The following is a 24,023-nucleotide window of genomic DNA, read 5'->3' as shown; positions in this document are numbered from 1 at the left end:
GATAGGTTGGCGTCCGTGGTCAGGGTGACCCGGTCGGTCTCCTTGAACATGTGTCCCTTTCTGAGTGCTGGAGAAGCCCACCACTGGAGGGACTTCAGGACCCCTGGTGGCATCCTGAATTAGTCAGGTAACAAACAACGAAGTGTTGAGCTCAATCCCGTTCCCTGTGGCTGCTTAGATTTTAAAATCCTTGCTGTTCCAGAAGGAAGGGAACTAAGGCGATCCCTGTAGTTTGGAGGTGTGGAGGGGGAAGAGGGATGGTGGTGGTGGAGAATTCTCCCTTGGTCCTGGAGCCCACGCGGAGCCAAAATGGCGTCCGGCTCTTTGTTCGCCCTCCGGGATTGGCTGTCCTAAAGGCAAGCCTTGTGGCTGCGCTGTAATTTGCCACAATGAATTTGCCACAATGAAAAAGGCAGTGAGGGGTGAATCTCCGATTGTCCTTCGCCCCCCCCTTTGGGTGAAATTAATAGAAAAATACGACCTGATTTAAAGTCCTTTAAGTCTGGAGCCAAGAAAAACCTGTCTGTCTAGGCTTGAAACTAAGTCAAGACTGGGAAAGAGGCATCTCAGGAGGAGAGGCAGAGCAAAAATTTGGCTGATTTAGTCTACGGGCAGAAGACAAGCAGAACCCATTGGTGGATTCTACACTCGTCATGCTGGAGAATACATGGTTTCCTGAACTTCAAAAGAAGATATGGATGCTATGTTAAAATGCTAGTGCCCCCTTTATTAAAAAGATAATAATGCACAAAATTCTAGGTATAGGTAATCCTTGACTTACAATCATTTGTTTAGCGACTATTAAAAGTTACAATGCAGTTTCCCCATGGTCACATGATCAAAATTCAGATGCTTGGTAACTGGTTCATACTTATGACAGTTTCAATGTCTTGGGGTCATGTGATCACCTCTAGCAACTTTCTGACAACCAAAATCAATGGAGAAGACAGATTCATTTAACAACTGTGTTATTAATTTTACAACTGCAGTGATTTACTAACAATTGTGGCAAGAAAGGTTGTAAAATGGGGCAAAATTCAGTGAACAACTGTTTCACCTAACAACAGAAATTTTGAGTCCTCATAAGTCGAGGACTTACTGTATCAAAAAGAGCCAATCTACTTCTTGGCTCCTTGTTCTTAGCCACAATTGTTAGCTCCACGTCTTTTGTTCTTACCACAATTGTTAGCTCCACGTCTTCAATCTGCCATTTGTTCCCCAGCAGTTTAAGAGAACAGTTATTTTAAAAAGTATTCCAGTAACCATCTTTTACTTATTTTCTGTAGAAAATACAGAAAATAACATTTCTCAAAATTCTGAAATTGGAAATTTAGGTTGTTTTTTTTAAATATAAACATTAATTTAAAATTTTAAACTAGAAAAAAAAAGTTTGGTCTAGTGGTTAAGGTGTTGGCTTCGAAACTAGGAGCCTGGAGTTCTAGTCCCAGCTTAGGCATTAAAGGTTTGGTGACTCTGGGCCAGTCACTGTCTCTCAGCCAAACCCACCTCCCAAGGTTGTTGCTGTGTCGAATATAAGAGAAGGAAGGAGTATTAGGTATATTTGCCACCTTGAGTTATTTATAAAAATAATAAAGGACGGATAAAAATTAATAAACATTGATAGGTTTTTAATGCTACAAAAACAAGAGCATCTAAGAACAGAAACAATGCTTCCATATGAATTAGACATTAAGGCTGTATCTACATGTTCAGGAGTTTATTTAAACATTAGGGGTGTGTAAAACATAGCAATTCAGCAACAAAACATCCATTCTCAAATTAGTCCAATTCAATATGAAAATTGCACTGAAACAATAACAAAATATGAAATGTTATGATAGTGGAATATTAGCAATTATGTTTGTGAAATATCTGGTTAGGTGTCTGACAAAAATGTCAAAACTGACATAATTGCCACCATAATTAGTGCAAGTAATAAGAGATTCTGTAATCACTTCTCACAGGTTAGCATAGTTTCACTAAGCTTAAGTAGATTTTGATTGAATCATTCAGGCAAAGACTTTGCAAACAAGTAGATTATCTATGCACCCCAGACTTATGTATCTCTAAAGATCATAATATTTCTTATGTAATAGTAGTACTGTGTAGTATACAGTTGTTTTAATAATTTTATATATAATTTTAAAAAATGGACACAAAAAGCTCGACTTCATCTTAAATCTACTTAGGAAAATTCAAATAGGTATCTTCCTTCTATCTCCTAGTCTAAACACCAGTCTCTTTTCTTTTTTTTAAAATTACGGGTTATACAAAGCTTCTTTGTATGACTGTTTCTAGCCAGACTCCCTGCCCAACTGTCACTGCTGACTGTCAAGTGCAGCTCCTACTTGCCACTCTTCTCTTCCCCCACAACATTTTCTTCTCTGGACCCACTTATCTATACTCCAAGGAAGAGCTGAAAGAAAATGCAAAAGCTCTCTTGTCCCTCGACTTTGGGCATCACATTTAAAATGACATCTTACCACACGGCCCATATAAATAAATTGTTGAAACAATCCTATATTGCCAAATGTGCCACTGTTTACTTCAGTTATGCACAATCCAGTTAGTAAATACCTCTCTAATTTTGCCAAATGTTCAAGACAAGTTCCTTAAATAGGTACAATAATTTTTTGAGTCTAGGAAGTAAATTTCAGCTGAATGAAAGTTAGTAAGCATTCAATCTGTAAAGAAAGGTAAGAAAGGAAGATAAGAAAGGGAACAAAGAAAGGTAATAAATGGTAATAAAAGAAAGAAAGGTAATAGAGGAAAGGCAATAAAGGAAAGCTTACAAACTTTATTAATCTACAAAGTTCACAAACTCTAATCTAAAAATCTACAAACAAGAAAAATATGGAATCAAAACACACACATGTACAACAAGGGATTGAGCTCCAGTGATATAAAGCTTAATACCTGGCCCAGAATGTTTTCTTTTGCCATACTGAGAAAAGCCATTCCTTTTCCACATAATGCTACCCTTCTGAAATTCTATGACAGAAAACCTAAGCCTGGCACAAGCAAAAATTTTCTTCAGTTACTAACTTATCACATAAGTGCAAAACAACTACAATCATTCTTTGTTATTCTCTCTATTCCCAGCCTTAGTTGTGTATAAAACAAGGATTCAGTCTTTAGTTAGAAAATAAATTAAAGCAACTGTTAAAAAAAATAATTAAAAACACTTGCTAATTTCTGAAACCATTTTAACTGGCTTCAGAATTTCAATATTATTATTCTTAAGAATGAAAAACTAAATAAACAATATTAAATTGTATACTACCACAGATAATATCCCAGTTACAAATAATTACAAGACACCTTCATATCTAAGAATTTTAATACAATTTACAGTTTTCACAGCTAAAATGCATATAATTTTGCTGGCATTAATTTGTATGGATAACGAAGCAGAAATATGAATAAATGTCCATTATTTTGCTTGAACCTATCAATTGCCAAACTCAATCAATTGCCATTGTCAATTATTCCTTGACTGCTCATAAATATTCTGTCAAGACAGTTTGGTGTTATACAAAGATATGCCAACTTCACACTCCCATCAATAAAGTTTTATTATTATTATTTTCCAGAGCAATGCAATATCCGCCCTAGAACTTGGCTTACTCAATATTCCCATGGCTGGTTTCAATCGAGTAACCATAGCAAAGGCTTGATATCTTAGTAAAATATCCAGACTTCCAAAAGTCTCCAGTTTTAAGTAAAAACACAATGGAACTAAGAACTAAAGTTCTTTTTAAAACACTAGCATGAAAACCACCCTATTTTGCAACTGCATATAATTCAAGGAAGCTTTGCAAAATTTGCAATGGAGGGGAAAATATATACAGAATATCTGTTCACTTAACTTTTTTAATTGCTAGAAGGAAGTAGTGTATCATATTTCTCAACTTCCAGATTCCCTAGTTGTGATTATAATTCCCATCAATATCAGATTAGAAACAAATGGTTTGCTGGATGCAGCTGTATATATTTACACATATTTATAGGGCACAAACTGGGGAAACCAGTATCAGATCCTCAATCGATAGACACTTGATTAATCTACATTTCAAGTCCATTAGTAATAACTTTTAGAAGCACTTCCTGCATAAAATTCATGAAAGTATCACAGGGGATAACTGTATTACCGGTATTTAAAACCAAACATTTTATTAACAATACAAAATAGTAGGAGTATCTACTTGCTGGTGACAATAAATCAAAGTTAATTTGACATATCAATTTACTCTGTCCCTGTCTCTGTGTCTCTGTCTCCGTCTCTCTCTCTCTCTCTCTCTATATATATATATATATATATAAAATTTCAGATTAACTTTGATTTATAGCCATTTGGATATTGCTCCAAGGGCTCCAATCATGATTAGTGTAGTAACAGATTTCTTTTTCCATAAGTGTTCAACTTTGATCTGCAAGTCTTGATACTTCAGCATTTTTTCCAACTGCTGTTCTTCAATCCTAGCATCACATGGAATAGCAACGTCAATGAACTTTCTTCTTTTTATATCAGACATGCTATGAACAAGATGTCTGTCTGTTTGGAACTAAACCTCTGGCAAAGTTTCCAATAAATAATTCTGACAACTCAGTTATAATACTGTTTATAATCAGTTTGTGAAATTTTGCTATAGCCATTGATCAGTGATCAATTGCTGATTCATTATTATTATTATTTTCAGTTAATTATATATCACTGTCACTACCTAAAATAAAAATTGGCAAGCGAAAGCTGAACCAGACATAGTATCATAAAATTCCAACGAGTCCAACATCCTACTCAGTGCAGGTTTAGGGTTAAGGATCAAAATTTAAATAAGCCTTATGGCTGTTTAGTAACTACTAGAATATACGCAGAGAAAGGGATACAGTACCTGAGGAAATAGTTTCACTCTTAAATTGTTCTAATTGTTAGAAAGCCTTGCTTTACTCACTTCAGTTTGATGATGAACTATTGATGAGGATTCTTTTAGTACAGGTAGTCCATTGCTAAGCAAGACAATTGTTAAGTGAGTTTTGCTCCACTTTACAACCTTCCATACCACAGTTATTGTGAACTGCTGCAGTTAAGTTAGTAACACAGCTGTTAAGAAAATCTGGCTTCTCCATTGACTATGCTTGTCAAAGGTGATCACATGACCCTGGAACACAGCAACTGTCCTCCATCAAGATGCTGCAACAGTTGTGTGAAAAATGGCCATAAGTCCCTTTAGTGCTGTTGCACCTTCAAATAATCACTAAACAAATTGTAACTCAGTTATAAGTTGAAGACTATCTGTATTTGATTTTATGTATAAGACAGATATTGATGATCATATATTTTTCTATAGGTTTTTCTCTTAGATAGGAGGAAATTTCTCCAGAATTTGAATAGTACAAGTTATTTCAATAAACAACTCTTTAATGGAAAATCCTTTAACCTCTAGGTCACAAACTACTGATGTACAAGATAGGATATTATAGAACAATAGCTCCACTTCACCGAAATCTAATTGTCCTTGAAAAGGTAAAAGGTCTCTTAGGAACTGGAATGAAGTTGTTCTTTTATTTATTTATACATAGAAGCAGTCTTCTTGCTCTCTCTTTTTTTATATGAGGAATTTTTTTAAAAAGTCTGCTATTTAGTCTTGAGAAAGGAGTTGGGGATGGATGGACAGAAATTACACAGACTAAAATAACCAAAGTCAAGCAACACTGTAATCATGCCATGATTTTGCCCTCCTTTGTCTCTCCCTCTAATCTTTTTTTTTAAACTTTCACTCTGTATTTTGATGAAGCTTTTTTATACAGATTTACAAGAGGAGGGATTCCTTTCAATTCTTTTGTATTAGGCAAAATCAGATGCTAAATTTTAAATAACACTGAAAGCATAAAACATACTTATCACATCACCCTATTTATTTTTCTACAGTTGCTATACAATTTCCATGTTTTTATTTATGCATTTCACATTTTGCCAGGTTAATTTGAAATTATACCTGTGTTACTATCAATGTTAATATAAAATTTCAACTATATCAAATTCTAAACATTTAATATGAGTTGCCCATACATGCATGAAGCTACTCATATAATGGCCATAAAATAACGTACAAAATCTACTGATTTCAATGGAGGAAACAATGGTTCTCAAACTTTACTTCACCATGGGCTCCCTTTATCTTTTGTGGCAATGGACCATGGCCCTGGACCCCAAGATGTAACTTGACTTAAATCATAACATTTCTTCAAGCTTTCACAGACCCCGAGACATCGCCCCCCCATGGGTCCGCGGACTACAGGTTGAGAACCACTGCTCTATGCTATTGGCCTCTGAAATGTAGCAATTACCAAACAATTCTCCACTCACTCTCAATGAAAATACTATTTCTTATCAGAAAACCACTTTAGTAATATCACAATTTATATCAGGTGATTTGGACTGGATTAATCCTAATTTAGTCACAAACAAATTACAGGCTGAAAGTAAACCTGATGTTTAAAATGGATTCCTGGCTGCAAGTAAATATAGCCAAGGAGGGGCACATGTGTTGTTCATCATAGTACTTGTTCATTATGCCAAGAACTTATGAGCAATTGTTTTCATACTTGTTTATTGAATACAAAACCAAATTTTATTAATTCAAAGATTCTTCAAGCAGCCACAGCTTGTTTACGAATATGTAAGACTGACGGGAGGTGGGTAATCAAATGTCAGTTCATGCATTATAAGAATAATGCTTCTAACAAATTCCATTTCTTTCAGTTCCAATGTATTTTGGGGGAAAAACAGAAGATTTTATCATCAATTATAAAAGCTAATTTGCTAACATACAGAGAATAATACAACTTCTACCTGGTGCCTTTAACATTTTACCAGTTTTTTTTATCTATTAATATTGTGACGAATTGTTTCTGATCTGAAATACATTGATCTCTATCACTTTGTAACATCATGTACTTCTGTGGCAGTTGTAACATAAAGTCTTCTCATTTTGTTCCAAAAAACTTCAAAGATCCTTTTTATTATTTACACATTTGTTTCATAAAATCATTTATCTCCCAATACTTTTTCATACAGGATCCATCCTTTCTCTTTCTGTAATAATTTTACTTTCACTTTAATTTTTTCACCTGTCTCCTTTTCTTTTGTTTCTATGTTCCAAAATTTACCTTTGACACTTCCAAATAATTGTCTGTTCCATATTCAGAACTTCATTTTCAAAATGCCCTGCATCTTTCAAAAATTATCTCAACTTTCTATCATAAACAATCAAATTAACACAAATTGCATTTGTATTAATTCCAGAAAACAAAGAATCTATCTCAATTCTGACCATACCAATTTTCTATTATTAGGGAACATAATTGTTATGAATGAATGTCCTTTCAGTTGTTGGTCATGGTGACTGGAAAAATCTGGATCTTTGAAAAAGTTTTTAGAGCATATCAAAGGATCTACCAAAAAATCACTCAAGTTGTATTCTCTTATGTCTGGAACACTGCATGACGTACCTTATTAAACCCCATGATGCCAAAAGACATCATAGACAACTACCTTCTGTAATGGTTCCTTTCCAAAATCCCAAGAGAGGAATAGACAAGTAAAAAAATGCACTTTATAGTTAAAAGCAAAGTGTTCCTACGCTATTGCAAAAAAAAAAAAAAAAAGCATAGATGTATTTAGTCACAAGTTAAGCCTGACATTATTTTACTTTTATAACAAGCAATGCAGTGTCATGTTACCATAAAGTTACAAATTAAATATGTCAAAGACCATTCATTCCAATATATCTATCTGCAGGTTTGACTATCACATTTTCGTTTTTCTGTAATGCAATGAACTAAGTTTTCTGTTTAAAGATGATTATCTTCTGAGCAAACACAAATGTAGCAGGGTTTTTTAATCATTTATTATCCTTTGTAGTGCAACCCATGCTATTCAAACTCTTCAAGGAATTTTAAATGAAAAGAATTACCACTGATATTCACTCAGATCTATTTACATCTATCAGTACAATACTTTTGTACTAGTTCAATCTCAGTCTTCTCTAAAAGAAAATAACATTTACACAACTAGCATTTTGCAGCACAATGCTGCAATGGTTAAATGCTTCTGATTAAGAGTTTCAGCAACTACTTGTGGCTGTTAACAAAGGACCTACCTGCACAGTTGAATTATACATTATTATTTTTGATATTATACCTCAATATTGTTAAGGAGATTGTTTGGCTGTAATAATGCATTTTAATTTCAATATATTTTTATAATAATGTATTCAAGATGCTAACTGCAGTCCCCTGGTTGAACACATGCCGAGAAATCAGAGCAAGGGTAATTTAAATTCTTATTTTGCATAGAACTAAGGATCTACCGTATATATGTCGTGGCTACTAGAGATTATGGAGAAAGAGAGAGAAAGAGAGAGAATGTATTTTGGAATCTGCAAGATCCCACACTGAAATATGAAGAGCTTTAAACAAGCTCACCTGTTTGACTCTAATTTGCACTACACTTGAATGAAGTATATAAAACAATGAAATGCAATTTCTCTACAGAAGCAGCAGGGATAGATTCAGTAACTACTGTAATAAAAAGATTACCAAGTTAAAGAAGGTATAAGTTCCTAGTAAATTCCTAGCGACCACATTGTTCAGTTTTCCTGACTGTGCTATACAAGTGATTTGTTGCTGCTTGCTTCCAGGATGTTTTTTTACAATTCTCAGTCTAACCCACTATTCTGCAATTGTTAAGTGATCCCATACAATTACCAACCAAATCTGACAGTGGTTATCTTCCAAGATCACCAATCAATAAGGTGCTGCCACCTGTTGAGGCTATGTAAAAAAATACACAGTATTTTAAACACAAGGAAGTTAATGTTAAAAATAAACATTATGATATCTAAAGGTATTGCGGTTAGCAATCTTTTCCCTGAAAACTCAAAATGTAAGTCAATTATTAACAGTTATGACAATTATATGCCATTAGCAAGCCAATTTAAATTGAAGAATAAAACATTCAGAGATTATGAAATGTATAATTAACTTATCCATGTCACTGCAGTCAAATTATCTAAATGACTCTTTCCAATTGTGTGATTCTAATATTGCAATGAAAATACAAACTTTTAATAATACAAGAAACCCCAATATTTTATTTGTTCAAGAAATGCACAAACATGATAAATATTATAAGTTCATTTTTATTTGTTAATGGAAATTTTTGTGGAATAATTTCCATCTAATGTGATAAACTGCAATGAGAAAATATATTTATCATTCACACAACTATTCACACAACCAATAAAGAATTGTTCTATGAGAGAGAGAGAGAGAGAGAGAGAGAGAGAGATTCCTTTGTTATATAGTTGATTTTGAAAAAAACCAAACTATTACAATTACCCTATTAATTTTGCAAAAATTAAACATTAATGAGCATCAATTTTACAAGTTTAAAAAAATCTTTCTTTTTCAATATTAATTAGCGTGATTATTAAATTAATATACTGTTATCATGGGCTTGTTACCTCTCTGTTCTTAATGTTAAGAACAAAATTAAAGTTTTCCCTCTTTTCCCTCTCTCTTGGGCAGGTAGTGAGTTTTATGAGGTGGCTGAAGAGAACAGAGTTTGACTTACATTAAACACCACCTTTTTCCCATTTCTGATTTTAGCTTATGATAAATATCCCAGAAAAAGAAGACTACCCTGTTTCTTAAGCCTATATTTTTCTTCATCAACTGAAACATGAAAACACTCGCTCAGTTTGAAAAAATTTTTTATATTAAAATCTGTTTTAATTTATCAAGTTAATCCAACATTTAATCATTCATAGGCATGTATCTTTCTATGAATATGTAGGTCTTAGAAGTTTATATATACTAACAAGTGTCATGATTTTTAAATATTCCCTCAAGATCAAGGTTAACCATAAAATTGTCAGCCAGCTATCAAAGAACTCACACTTTCCCTAGAATTTATGTGGAAATTTGACTAGACCTCTGGATTCATTTTAGCTTGTATCTACCACCATCTTCAACAATTCTTTTCATTTTAGATTAGATTAGACACATTCCTTCAATAAGAAAATTACATTTGGATTTATTTTTATTGTGCACTTATGTACTTACAATGTCATCCTTCATATGTATTATAATATCCCCGCTGCTGGATTCTTGCCAATCAGCTGGCTCCCAGCTGAAGCGGCAAGTTTTAAAATGCAAGGCTGTGCTGGCCGCGTGGTCCAAAATGGCGGCCGCACGCCAAGAGTGGTAGCGCACAGGGGGCCTTGGGACCGAGGCTCCGATGGTGACCCTCTTCTGTCCCAGCGATGTCTCCCCTTCGCCTAGCTGGTTTCCTGCGGGCGATGGGCGTGAAGGAGGCTGACCGCGCAGTCCAAAAATGGCGGCCGCGATCAGCGTGCCAAAAACGGGACCGCAGCGGCAGCCTAAGGCCAGCATTCAGCTGGCTGATTTGAGGCTGGCTTTCGGCTTTCTGGCCCTCAGCTGTCTGGCGAGGGTCCTCCGTTCCCTTCCAGGAACGCTGAGCCCAGGGCTTTAAAGTGAACGAAATTAAAATTAAATTAGAGTAAATTAAATTTAAATTCAGTTTAACTAAAGTCCTAATCTAATTTGAGGGAATAAAGTCCCCTGGGCGTTTGGGGCAGCGCTGATCCCAGCGCAAAAATTAAGGGAGAGAATCCATGAAGGGGAAAAAGGAAAGTTACAATCTGTCCAGAAGTCTGATAAGGGAGCCAACCACAATCATGTCCTGCTGGGCTGAAGACTAAGTCGTGTCTGGGATACCAGGGCCCAGCAGGAAGCATGGCTACTTTGTCAGGCTTAGTCTAATTGGGCAGGAAGACAGTCTAAACCCATTCGTGGATTCTCCATCCTCATGCTGGAGAAAGGATGCATTATTTCCATATACAACTTTAATATATAAGGAAAGTACTTCAAACATATCCTCACAATTACCACTATTTTATTAAAGGCAGGTGATATTGTTAATCGATATTTTGTACAACAGGTTCTTGTGAAACCTGCAGCCAAAATATATCCAAAGGTCGCCTAGTAAAAGAGATTTATTTTCTCTAATAAAATCTCAGGTCAAGTAGTATATTTAATACTAATATACTTCTTTATACTAGTCACAGGAAGCAGCATATAATTTATATTACAAAGGTGGAAAATGAGATTATCTGTTTTTGTATGTTTAATGCTGGAATTCTACATGATAGCAAAGCTTCACTTTAATTTGCTATTTTGTCTTTAAAAAAGACAATGCAAACAATGTGGTCTTAAAGAGCTATTTACCATTTTAATTTATAGAAGTCAATCATTATTTATTCTAATACTGGGGTAAGCATGTTAATAATCTAAAAAACTAGATTTTTAGAATCTAGTTTTTATATATTTTTTCTTCACACATGAACAAATGATATTTAAAATCTCAAAGTAGTAGGATGCTACTGTGTGCTTATAGCTGACATATAATTTGAATATCATAGTCTTAATCTGCAAGTATCTTTGGCAGCTTTTTAGCATATTATTACATTGCTGAAAATATGAATGACTGCTATAATCTTTTATGACCATAACTTTTCCTAAATATCTAGAATGGATTAATAAGTCACCGTATTGTTTGATTTATTTCTTTTTGGTTTAGTAAGAAGTGTAAACTCAGACAATGTGGTTCATTAACCATGATTTATAGCTTAGCATTGTTTGAAATAAACCATTATGTCTTACTCAACAACCTTAAACTATGTTAAGTACAATGTCTAAGTTCAGCCCTGTTTTCTTGTTCTGGCACCTAGAGAACATATGAATAGATGATAGATCTCCCATTCATTTGTTCTATCTGCAAACACACATAAGTAGAAGGAGAAAGTCAGAATTTTATTTTACTTTATTTTACTTTCCTTCACAGATAGGCATTGTTCTCACAGAATTATACTTTCTCTCTCCGATCAAACAGATATGGAGAGTTCTGAAAAAATGTCATCATTTCAATCTGTTTTATGTCTTAAATGGCATAAATAACTTTTAAAGCAAATTCACAATGTAAAAAAGTGTGTTAAATCTTAAACATACATATTATATAAAAATAGTACTTTTCATGTATCCTTCTCCTCCTCTGTAATAATAAAGTAAATTATTTAAGATAGTTATGAGTGAATTATTAGTGGAAGAAATTAGCAGTAAAAGTTTTTCCCTTACTCCTTATCTTGAGATCATTCATCACTATGCTATACGTAATTTAAGGACTCTTGATAAAGACTGGCTATCCACAGCAAAATCAACTGCATACTGTCTAGTGAGATTGAGACATTGTGACTGCCCAGTTCCCAAGTCTGAGAAGCAGATACATAACCTGTTCTGCATATGGCCACAACTGCATCAAAGCAAGTGTACAGCTTAGCAGTGCTGTCAACACTTCTTTAACTGATGAACATATTTTCCAGGGACCATGTAGCTACTGGGAGAGCACAGGAAAAATGCAGCTTCTTTAACAGCCACTGATTAGCAATTCATTCACCCACGCACAAGCCAAGGCACTTTTCTCCCTTCAGATTAAAAAAGTGTACATCCTTCTCACGATCTGCTGAGTTTGAAGTGCTGCTCATCATTTTCCATTTTTCTTGGATAAATATAGACTGCATGAAGTAATCTATGCCCTGATACACTTCATGTTACATTGCTATAAAGTAATTATTTTGTCCCATTTCTCTTCATGAATGAACTCTGAAAAAAACGTGCACTCTACCAGAGGAACCACTGCTTTTTTTGCTGGTTATATAGTATTAACTGTTGATTGGTGTGATGGTATATGTTTAGGAAAAGATATGAGAATATGGAATATGGTTTGGCCTGGGAGCAAATATTAAAGTAAGAATACTGGCGGGGGAAGATACAATGAGAAGTTGTATGCCAATATGTTACTTCCCCGTTACACATTTTTATAAAAAATGTAAGAAGTCATGTGTGGCATGAAGCATAGCAAAATCTAAAGAAACTATCCACTTGCAAACAATAACAAGTTAAACTAGCACAGTATTATTTGTGAAGATTTCTAAAAAGATCAAGACCTTGACATTTGAATTCTGTACCATGCTAACACATAATACATCTTTAAGTCTAAAGATGTTTCAAGTTTTACATTTTATATCTGAATATTTAGAATTTTCTAAAGATTAACCAACACCTAAAGCTGAAATATATTTCAGGCATTACATTACAGGTAAGATTCTCAACATCATGAAAAATACATAATCCATGAAATATAGCTTTAGCTATCTTCATAAGTTCAAAGATACAGTATACATTACACATCCTGCCTCTTATGCCTGCTCAGCTGATTAACTGTTATTTTTTCTTATGCCAGTGAAGTAATAAATACTAGTGAGAAACCTGTCAGGAACAGAACAATCACAGAACGATTCATTCCCTCCCAGTTTCCATCAAACAATAGTAGACACCTGCAGAGAAAAGATGAATGTCATATTTTGGCCAGCAGCCAATGTCATGGGGTTTGAACATCTGCAGGATTGCATCTGCAACCTAAATAAAAGAATCTGGATTCACCACAGTACAAAAACTGGCAGCTTGAAACTATGACAATCACTGATTCTTTTTAAAAGCAGTTTAAAACAGCAGTTTAAGCTATACAAAATACTTATTTGAAGACATGCTATCGCTGGCATGATTCCATGTCATGATGGAAAACCCAAATGCATGATAGATATGAATGTTTTCTTTAGAAACAAGTCCTTCATACTATGATAAATGTATTGTAATCCAATGCACATATAGTATTACTTTTGGGACACTATGCCTTTCATTCCAAGGGTTCCCAAAACCATTCTAATGTGATAGAGATATATTAATATTTCCAACCACTAAAACATAGGGAAGACACTGTTATGAAGGAATCCCAAAAAGTTTTCTCAACAATTCTCTATAATTCCCATTTCTAATCTATTTCTAGAGAAATATTACAGTACCGTTTGTTCTTAAGGAAGCAAGTCAATTTTTACAAAAAACAATAGCAATATAACTCCATGATTTTAGATATCAGATTAAGGTTTTCATCTGTTACTTTTCTGAAAATGTACTAACATGTTTTTTTGAAAACATTTATTGTTAATAATCATCCATCCTGATTTTAAAAATAGTCAATCAACAAGCTAACAAAAACTATCTATTTCTCTTGTACACCAAGTAGGGCAAGCAATGGAATTAAATGTAAGCTAAACATCTGATATTTAAATCCAACATACTTGATTTCTCTTTAGATAAAATGTTTTCAGCTAGGCAGTGTTTATTTTTTTAATTAGAAGCATAAGTTATCAAAATGTAGATCATAAAGAAAATAAAGGAATGTGATTTATAGACTTTAGCTTCTGAAAAAATTGGATTTTTTTAGCAGTCAAGCTGTAAAACTATGTGTTTCAAACTTAATTCATTTTTCTACAATAGAGAAAACCAAAAATGTTCACACAACACTTTTTCTGGACATAACTTTACTTTCCATGGCACCTCTCTCTCTCTCTCTCACAGAGAGAGAGAGAGAGAGAGAGAGAGAGATATTTCTGAAATACTGTTTAAGTATATCCCGCTTGTTAAAAGACAATAGCAATAATGTACCGTATATCATGGTCCAAAAGACAGCATTTGCAAACATCAAATTCTTTATCAGAATAAATCACAGTTAAGACGTATAGTGTAAGTACAGCATATAACTATATTGCAGCCTTAATAATGTACGATCTTAGAGGCCTAAAACAACTATTAGCCAAGTACAGGATGAACATTCTGTTTTATATTTTCATGTTAAGTGATAAAGCTACATTACTTGACAATATTTTTATAACACTGAAATATGATATGGACATTGATACTTTCTTACTATTATTATCAATTTAATAATGATTAAGCTTTTGTTTTTGCCTAAGATTCAGAAAGTATTATTTCAAATACTTTGCAAGATGAAGTATATGAAAAGTACTGCATAAGTCTATAGCTTTAACTTGGATAACTCTTTATTAAATAACATACCGAAAAGAAACTAAGGAGTTTTGGTTCTTTGAAACAATGACTTTTAATTACAATCTTCAACAAAACATAATAGAAATGAGCTTTATCTGGTGTTAGTTTTGCAAAATAAAATGCTCTTTTATCATGTTAAGTAATCCCCTATATTTATTTTCAACTCTGTATGCAATATTACACTGTGTTCCAGAACTTTCTTGAGAACAGGCAACAGAATTTCATTTTAATGTGTACCAGTGTGCTCACAGTAAAAAATGACAATAATAGTTATCTTATCAATCTTATTTTTTATTTCCCCAATACTGAGAAATATCTTTTTAGGAGACAAGAAGAAAATAAATGAAAACCAGACACTCTTTCTTGCAAAAAAACAAACATTTCTTTAAATACCTTACAAGCTTAGGCATATATAAAAAGCTGAATATTTCTGAAAAGTCACAAAAGGCAGCTTCTTATAAAATTTCACCCAATGTAACTTGCTAGCAAATGGACAGTACATGTTAAAAGGGAAATGTATATTATTCAAACACTGAAATCTAGAAAAAGTAAATTGAGAATTTATAAAGCATTTTCACACTATTGTGTTCCAATACAGAACATTTAACTTATATTACCTACAAAAAATGTAGATGTGCAGTACCATTTGTAATCAGAAGAACTGTAAAATCTACCAAGTTGCATTGGTAGATCTGTTGTATAGAATGCTATGTTTATGTGAATGCTCCATTAGATATAACAGGGCCTACTTTCAAGGAAAGAGGGTAGGACAAGGCTACAAATGATTGATACAAAAATGTGCTAGCTTCCACTTGGCAATTAGTGGATTTATCTCTGCTTTCCTAAAAAGGACTTCAGCACCTCAGGCATATATGTGCAGAGGTATGTTGGCCAATTATACATTCCATAGACATGAAACATGAACATTACCTAGCATCCTATCTTCCATTATTTAACAGTATAATCCAGAAACAAAAGCGCGGAACAGATCCTACAAAACTAAAAGCATGAACAGTGCATTCTGTACAAATAAATAAAGCATCAATTGCCACTGTATTCCAGAGTTTCCTGCAGCAGGGCAAAAGAATATCAACACAAAAATCCACCTCACAAGGTAAACGTAGAAGATACTGAGATTTTGGTGCATATGGACCACAGTGAATAATCCAATGCCATTTATAAGACAGAACACTAATTTGTATTGGCTACATTGGCAGCCACACTAAATGAAACATTGTAGTCCAGTTACAAAATAAGACTTTATGAAGGTGACTCCAAATGTAATTAGCACATAAAGCCTAAATTACAGTTTTCAAGGCAGCAGTAGCAATATCCCCAAATCTAAATAGCAACCCCAGTCTTAAAAGCCTGCGTGTTCTTTCATATAATTACTGAAGAGAAAGGACCTAAAATTGAACTCTCCGAAGGTCTGCAAAACTGTATTCAGAATAGCCATGAATCAGAAGAGTCTCTACTTAGTTACACCATCTTAGTATGTGACAAACTTCGTAGCAAAACCTAAGCAAAGGTGACTTCAAAGTGAGTTAAGCAAATGGCTCTTCCTCTGCCGATGATTTATGAACTGCCCCGTCCTCCCATCCTTTTAAAAAAAACCGACCTTATTCAGGAAGGAATACTCACTTAACTAGTCCGGCGTATATTCGGCTCTTTTTATTTGCAAATAAGCCTCCCAGCAGCTCCCACTCTTTGCCATGGAAACTCCTGCATTCGTTTTAGTATACCCACATTCCTGACTCTCTCTGCCTTGCATTATTTGCTAGCCTCATCTTTTTTCTTTTTCTTTTTGTCAAAGCCATTTCGATGGCTTCCGAGAACCTGTCCCACCCTTAAGATACCCTTCCCTCCAAAAACCAAACAAAACGCAGTGCAAAAATAAACAGCCAGCAAGAGCAGAACAGTACCGTCACGTTCAATCCTCCTTCGGGTTGCTGGCGAGAACCACGGCGGCAGAACCCAAACCAAGCCAGTCCCACCCCCTGCCCTGCTCCGAAGGCCTCACCTATCTCTTCTTCCCCCGGCTGAAAGGGGTGCAGAGGCTGCTTCGTGTTTCCCTCTTGCTGCCTCTGCCGCTCTGGCTGGTTCGCCGGGGAGCAGCACCTCCTACGGAGGAGGGCCGGGCCTGGCCAAAGCCACGAGGGGGCGGAGTGGGCCGTTCAGTGGCTGGCAGGAAGGGGCTCGCAGGCCGGACTGAGTGGCAGCGCCCCTTCCGCCAACACCGGTTCCCGACCTGGAGTCCTTGTTGCAGACTCGGCCCTGTTTCTCCAAGGGGTGGGGCGGGACGGACTGGGGAACGCGCAGCCCGCCAGGGAGATGAAAGGTTTGGGGCTTCAGGACATTCTCCCGCTCCGCAGCCGGAGGAGGGAAGCGGCCCAGAGCGGAGGCTTCTTTATCTCCCCGCAGCCACGGACGACGCCTGAAGGCGGAGACTCTGCGACCAGTGAACCGGAGGGTGGTCCTCTTTGGGCGCGCCGGCCAGCAAAACGCCTTGCTTTTCCCCGCCGCGTCCCTTATTCGCTCATTTCGCCAGTTATGTGGAGCCCAGTTCCACGCCCTCTTTCGCCAGATACTCTCTGGTCTTCAGCTACATCGACCAGGGGCGGGGAAATATGTTCGCACATCTTTAACGCGGGGTGGCTGTCGCAGGTCGGACATCTCTGCGCCGAATGTTAACCCTCCAGAGGTAGAACGCGCGTTAAAAAAAAAACGGCCGTATGCTTTCGATCGTTCAACCACACGTGGCCCTGGCGGTCCATGTTCCCGCTCCGCTGCTCTGATTTCGACTACAACAAAATGGCTAGAGTAATGGCGGGTTCACACATGCAGTTTGGTTCTTTTTTGTATGTGTATTGCACTGCCTAGCGTGCACTCCGAAATTTGCCAGCGTGCATTACATCTTGCCCCAGTCCAGCAGGCGAGCACCGTGCCTGCAAAAAATCCCATTCCAAAGCAAAGGAATCCATAAAATGGATTTTTCCGTTTAGTCCCGGTAAGTATCTTAAGAACTCTTAATATTCACCACGCAGCTCTCCGCATCTGTTCGATTCCCTTTTTCTTTCCGCAGTCATGTCTCAGTGCTGTTTAGTTCAATAACTACCAATGTTGTTGCTTTCCTTTGATAGTCGACTATCCAAATGTTATTAAAATCCCTTTTTTCTAATCAAGTACTATGCATAATCTTAGTCTTCTCAATATCCGTTAAGTAATTTCAACAAATAGGTTTCAAAAGGGCAACTTCAGTATGTGACTTGAAAAATCAATCAGTTTGAGTTCATATTAACTTTTCACTGCTTAAATATAACAGTCCCTGCTTTCAAAAATCAAGCTTCCTTCAGATTAGCCAATCCTCATATCTGCAATCACCTGCTTCATCTATTCAAGCCACGCCAAAGGTGTTTACTCAAAAGTAAGGGTTACTCCCATACATTCAGTGCAAAGGACTGTAGCCTTAAAAAACTACACCTATGCTGTAGAACCTAATTATAATCATGTTATTCAGCAGAAATTTCCACTTATTTCAATGCAACTTTAATGACCAGTATATACAGTATCTATAGTAAGTTATGCTTACCTGAATGGGAATTACTTCCAAGTAAATATGTATAGTTTTGTGACATGATAATTGTAAATTTGTGTTTAAAGTTCCACATTTCTCAGTATATCATAAGAGCTTTTTTCTCTATATTTTGAGACACACAGCTTCTATTTCCCAAGTTTTTCAGCATGTACACACTTAAGATGCTTTCCATTTCTTTCAAACTGCCACTCTCCCAATCAGACACACCCACATCATCTTCAAGTACAGTGTATTTATACATAGTATATTTTCCTTCTCCAATTTGTAAATTTTTTTTATAATTCTATTTTTTTCCCGATGACTAAGGTGATTTTTAGAAAAATATCTCCACAATTGCAGTGTCATTCCCTCAACTCTGTCACATTAATTTATTGTCTTTATAGGCTTTTACATTCAGAACTAGTGTTACTGTTTTAGAATGTGGGGATTTTGCCAACTACATTATGGCAGTAAGTCGTCTGTTATTTGCGGTGATTGAATCTCCCTGGAAAGGAAGAGGTTGCATATTTCTCCATCATTAAAAGGGAATACAGTTATAATTACTTCCTTCTTGCATGAAAGTTTGCATTAATTAACTGTACAAAAGCACTCTTGAGGGCAGAGAAAGGGGAGGTGTCTCTTACCATCAGACAATTATCCAAGTCTGCAACCTTTACATAAAAACATGCAGCAGATAATGATTCTTGTTGAAGTAATCCTGCTTTTTTTTCCATTCTCATTTTAGAAACTGATAGAAATTCCTTACCAGCTTTCCCAGATTTCCTGTTCGGTGCCTTTTCCTTTTTGTAGGAGTGTTAAATCTCACAATGCTGCAGAGAGTGGAGAGAGAGAGAGAGAGACTGCAGCAGTTCTAAAGCCAAAGGACAGGAAAGTATGTTGCTTCCTAGAGAGGCTCTATATTGCCCCTATGTGCTGGAAGAAGTAAAAGGCATTTTTGCTAAAACTGATTGAGTCATTCCCACTGTTTCCTTCCACCTAGAGTCCAGAAAGGCTTATGAGAAGTATTGTATGGGCAGAATGGTATAATATTAAAATTAAAAAAAGAAAAATGAACTAGATCAAGGATATTGTATTTGATGAATGACTACTCAGACTTGAAGTGCCACTTCATTCAGGGAAAGTCATTTTCTAATAGTGTAGAACACTATCAGAACTGTACCTCAAAAACTGTTCAAGTCTGCATGAGATATTGTTACTCCTAAATAAATGTACATTAATCTAAACAAACATGGCAGTACAGGCATAGGGAATACTGTAATATCAAATGCATATTTATTTGCATTTCACTGTTACTATTTTACAAGTAACTCAAGATATGTATATGTATACAATATGTATATGTAGTTTTCACACATTTTTATATAGCAAGAGTACAAATACATAATTCGTGAATAGGACATAGTGCAAGACTAAAGGGATCTAGATCAGTTACTGTATGTAGAAAGAAAGGAGGGGAATAATAAAGAAGCAAAAGTTATTTCATCCCACTCATTGCAAGATTTCCATTACTTATTAATAATCAACTCTATATATCACTGAACTCCTAATCTTGTAGAAACAGGGACTCGTCAACAAGTTTCTCCTGGGATATGGTCAGATGAATCAGTTTTACTTAGTTGAGGACTTTCAAGTATCTTGGTGTCAAACTACGTGGGGCCCTAAAGGTTACAAGCAGGATTTTAAATTGAACCCTGAGCCTAACAGGAAGCCAATGCATAGGCCAGAGCATAGGTGCAATATGCCCATGTTGACAAACTCCAGATAATGTCCAGGTTTCTGTGTTCTTGATTATCTGAAACTTCAAAGACAGGATTTCCCAAACTGTAAAATGTACTTCTCTTGGAGAGACACAGGCAGAGTCCAGAGGATGTGTAAGAGCCTTTTAATTGTGCATTGCTACAATAAATCCATCTTCCCAAAATATAGTTCTAAGTGTTTTGATGTTTGGATTTTTAGGAGAGTTGTATACATTAGGATTACCCTAAAGGGAATTATGATGGCAAAAAGTTTAGAAACCCCTATTCTAAGTGGTCTAAGTAAATATGATTAGGGCATGAGTAACTGTTGAAAGAACATCTCATTCTATTAGGGTGGTAACTGGTGACCAACTAGAGTTTGGTAAAGACTCTCCATCTGTCCAGAAATAGCTATGAGTCCAGGATGTCCAGGATGCTGCCCCATCAAAGATGAAACCAGAGCACTTAAAATAACCCATGTGAACAAACAGAAACTGTCTTGCAGGGATTCAACCTCAGTTTGTTTCATATCCAGATCCTGACAGCCTCCAGACACTGATATTAGATATTGACAGCATTTCCCATTTGATTGAAGCTGGCAGCGTGCAACTGGGTATCATCAGCAACCAACAGATGATCTCTCCCAGCAGTTTCATGTATAGGTTAAAGAGCAGCAGAAGTGTACCAAGCTCTGACATAGCTTAATGGAATCACTGCCTGACTGATCTCTCCATCTGTGCCTTCACTGCTTGGAATTACCCACAAAACAGTGTCCTTAATTGGCAATGCCTGTTCAAAAGGATATCGGTCAGATCATTTCAAAGGCCACTGAAAGATCTAAAAGATGAGGGACATACTATCTCTATCCAAGTTCATTCACAAGAACCACCAATGCTATCCATTCCCTGTAAGAATGTGTAGAAAAAATAATTTTCTATTCAGTAGACAGTAAGGCTGCAAATTAATCTTAAATGCTAAAATAAAAGGTATGTTCTTTAAAGTTATGCTATTTAAAATATTTATATTTGATTCCCACTTGAATAGACTTAAGTAATACAGACAGTGATTGCTAAGTTTGAGGAGTTTGTCTGATGCAGCTAAACTTTATTTTATAATACCATATTTATACAGATTAGCTTTATATTATTGAAACTATGCTTTCAAATAATAAATGATTAAATTTTCCCAGGTGTGATAAAATAGCATGTTTGGGAGCTTTATTTATTTGTTTGTTTGTTTATTACTACACCGCTAATCCATTCATCTCGCTGAAGTGATTCTAGGCAGCTTTCAGTCATACCTTTATGACATAAAACCTTAAAACAATAAATAAAACCACACATTTAAAATTCAGTTAAAATTTAATTAATCAAGATGGAAGGAAGGGAGCAAAATTCACATGAGGAGGGATTGAGTTTGTCTAATCCATTAATCACATCCAAGATGCCAGTCCCTTATTAGAGCCTCAGGCCTGCTAGAGAGCCAGGTCTTCAAGCCCTGTTGGAAGGCCAGAAGGTTGGATGTGGATCTGGCTGGGAGAGGATGTTCCAGAGGATGGGTGCCGTGGCCGAAAAGGCTCTTTTGGGCTTCAACAGCCAAAATTCCTTGATCAACATGGTCTGCACCAAGCCTCTTCTGTTGGCATGGGTGGAAGGGGCCAATCCCATCAGGATGAGTTAGTTTCTCAGATACTCTGGACCTATAGTGCTTTAAAGATGATAACCAACAGCTTGAATTGGACCTGGAAGCAAACTGGAAATCAGTGCAGGGTTTGGAACAGCAATGTAACATGGGCCAGTCTAGATACCCCAAGAACTGCCCATGCAGCTACATTCTGCACCAGCTGAAACTTCTGGATACTCTTCAAAATTATGTTGCACTAGTGAGATTACAAGGGCTTGAGTTCCTGAGTGGAGGGACTGCTGATCCAGGAAAGGGTGCAACTGGTACACAGGTTGTACAAAGGCACTCCTAGTCATGACTGCCACCTGCTTATTGAGCAGGAGTCACGAGTGTAAGAGAACATCCAGATTGTGCATCAGGTCAATTTGGGATAGTGCAATCCCATCCAGAACTAAACATGTTAAAAATCCCAGAACCCAAAGCCACCCAGTCCCAACTATTATAATTTGTAAAGTGTGGCTTGTGGTGTTACATATTGTAGAAAACTCACCTAATTCTGATTAATTCTATCAACTATGCTGTATTTAAACAAACCATAGACTAGTGCAACATATGAACCCAACCATCTGAAGTTAACAAAAGTTGATTCTAGAGAATGTTTTATCTAGTCTCCCCATACCCTGTATTATGTTCCTTAGGAAGGCCTTCTAGTGGAATGGCTTTAGAGGTACCTTTGGTATCTGAAGGTATTTGCAAGAAGGAAAGGAAATCTTTCTTCCTGTGAACTTCCTTAAATCATGTTAAGATCCAAGTTAGGTTATTCATTTACTAGAATAAATCTGATATCCTTTCAATTGAATCTAAAATGTTTATTGTACAAATTCATTTAAATATATTAGAATAATTTTCCTATGATATTGATTTAAATATTTCAGACTTTTAACTGGGCTATGTATATAAACAAGTGATTAAAACTTTTGTAATTTGTAATTAGTTAGGAACTAATCTTCCTTCAGTTAAAAAAATTGCTGGTAAATATTCTATAGCTCACTGAAATTCAGTAGTTTCTGAATGGAGGCCACCAGATATTAATTTGTTATACTTGTCACCTTCAATTTAAAATATTGAATGCCTTTTTTCAGATAAGCATTCTCTGTAAAATACAATATGCAGCATATTAAGAGCCTTTTAAGCACCAAATCTACCACATGAGTTGTGTACCTGGATTAATTTGTTTGACCAACATCCTACCATAACTACACCGATTCTTAGGATATAATCTAGCCTATGTGTTGTGTTCGGAATAAATGTTATTGTGCTCCTAAGATTTTCAGAATGGATAATTTCAAGCTAATAGTAGGCTTGGCTCTGATTGACTGGAAAGCTTGGTATGCCCCCTCCCTTCCAAAGGATGAGAAAAGGCTGCTCTTCCTGCATAGCTGTTTCAACAAGGGTTGCAGAGCTACTATGTTCTCCAACTTATAATAACCTTGCAGTTGATTCAATGATAACCTTTTAAATCAAATCCAAAGTTTACACTATCCAATAGATGTTCTTTCTGTTTCTGGATGAAGCACGGTTCCCTTATTTTTCATTCCATAGTACTTGAGATCTTTCCATCCTTTCCCTTTATATTATTCAGTAACTTTAAGTTGCAATATATTAGAATTGCTAGTTTGCCTCAATGAAGTTGAACTACCAGTTCTTCTTTTTTATAAATTTTCCATGGGCCAAGAGAGGAAGGTTAGAACTAAAAGAACAGCTTGCTCCATTGTTGATTTGATTCTTGTAGCAACCTAGTAACAATGCTACAATGAGGACAGAAGGGAAGACGAGTTCAGTGTCAAAGGACAATATGTGAGAAAGGAATTTGAAGGGACATATACTATATATTCAAATATCTGCAAAAGCTAAGAAATGCCACCGAGAAAACAAGGAGGAAACAATTCCTAAATGAAAAAGAGAGACCATTCTATATAGCAGCCAGCCAGTAGGCGTGTTTTGTCTGCAGATGGGAAAAG

General features: G+C 35.9%; 1 protein-coding gene across 2 annotated transcripts in view; it reads right to left on the bottom strand.

Annotated features, from left to right (window-relative positions):
• ADD3 (adducin 3) overlaps positions 1–17,206 on the bottom strand; it is a 90,717-nt gene extending 73,511 nt beyond the window's left edge. For both annotated transcript variants that reach the window (XM_015818829.1, XM_015818830.1), the window contains exon 1: positions 17,069–17,206. The gene's annotated coding sequence lies outside the window, so the exon portion shown is untranslated. The remainder of the gene's footprint in view (positions 1–17,068) is intronic.
• Positions 17,207–24,023: the final 6,817 nt, after the last annotated feature.

The sequence above is a fragment of the Protobothrops mucrosquamatus genome, unplaced genomic scaffold (assembly GCF_001527695.2).
Source record: "Protobothrops mucrosquamatus isolate PMUCROS unplaced genomic scaffold, P.Mucros_1.0 scaffold803, whole genome shotgun sequence".
NCBI lineage: Eukaryota > Metazoa > Chordata > Lepidosauria > Squamata > Viperidae > Protobothrops > Protobothrops mucrosquamatus.
Note: the sequence above shows the minus strand (reverse complement) of the source record. Positions and strands in the feature narration are given on the sequence as shown.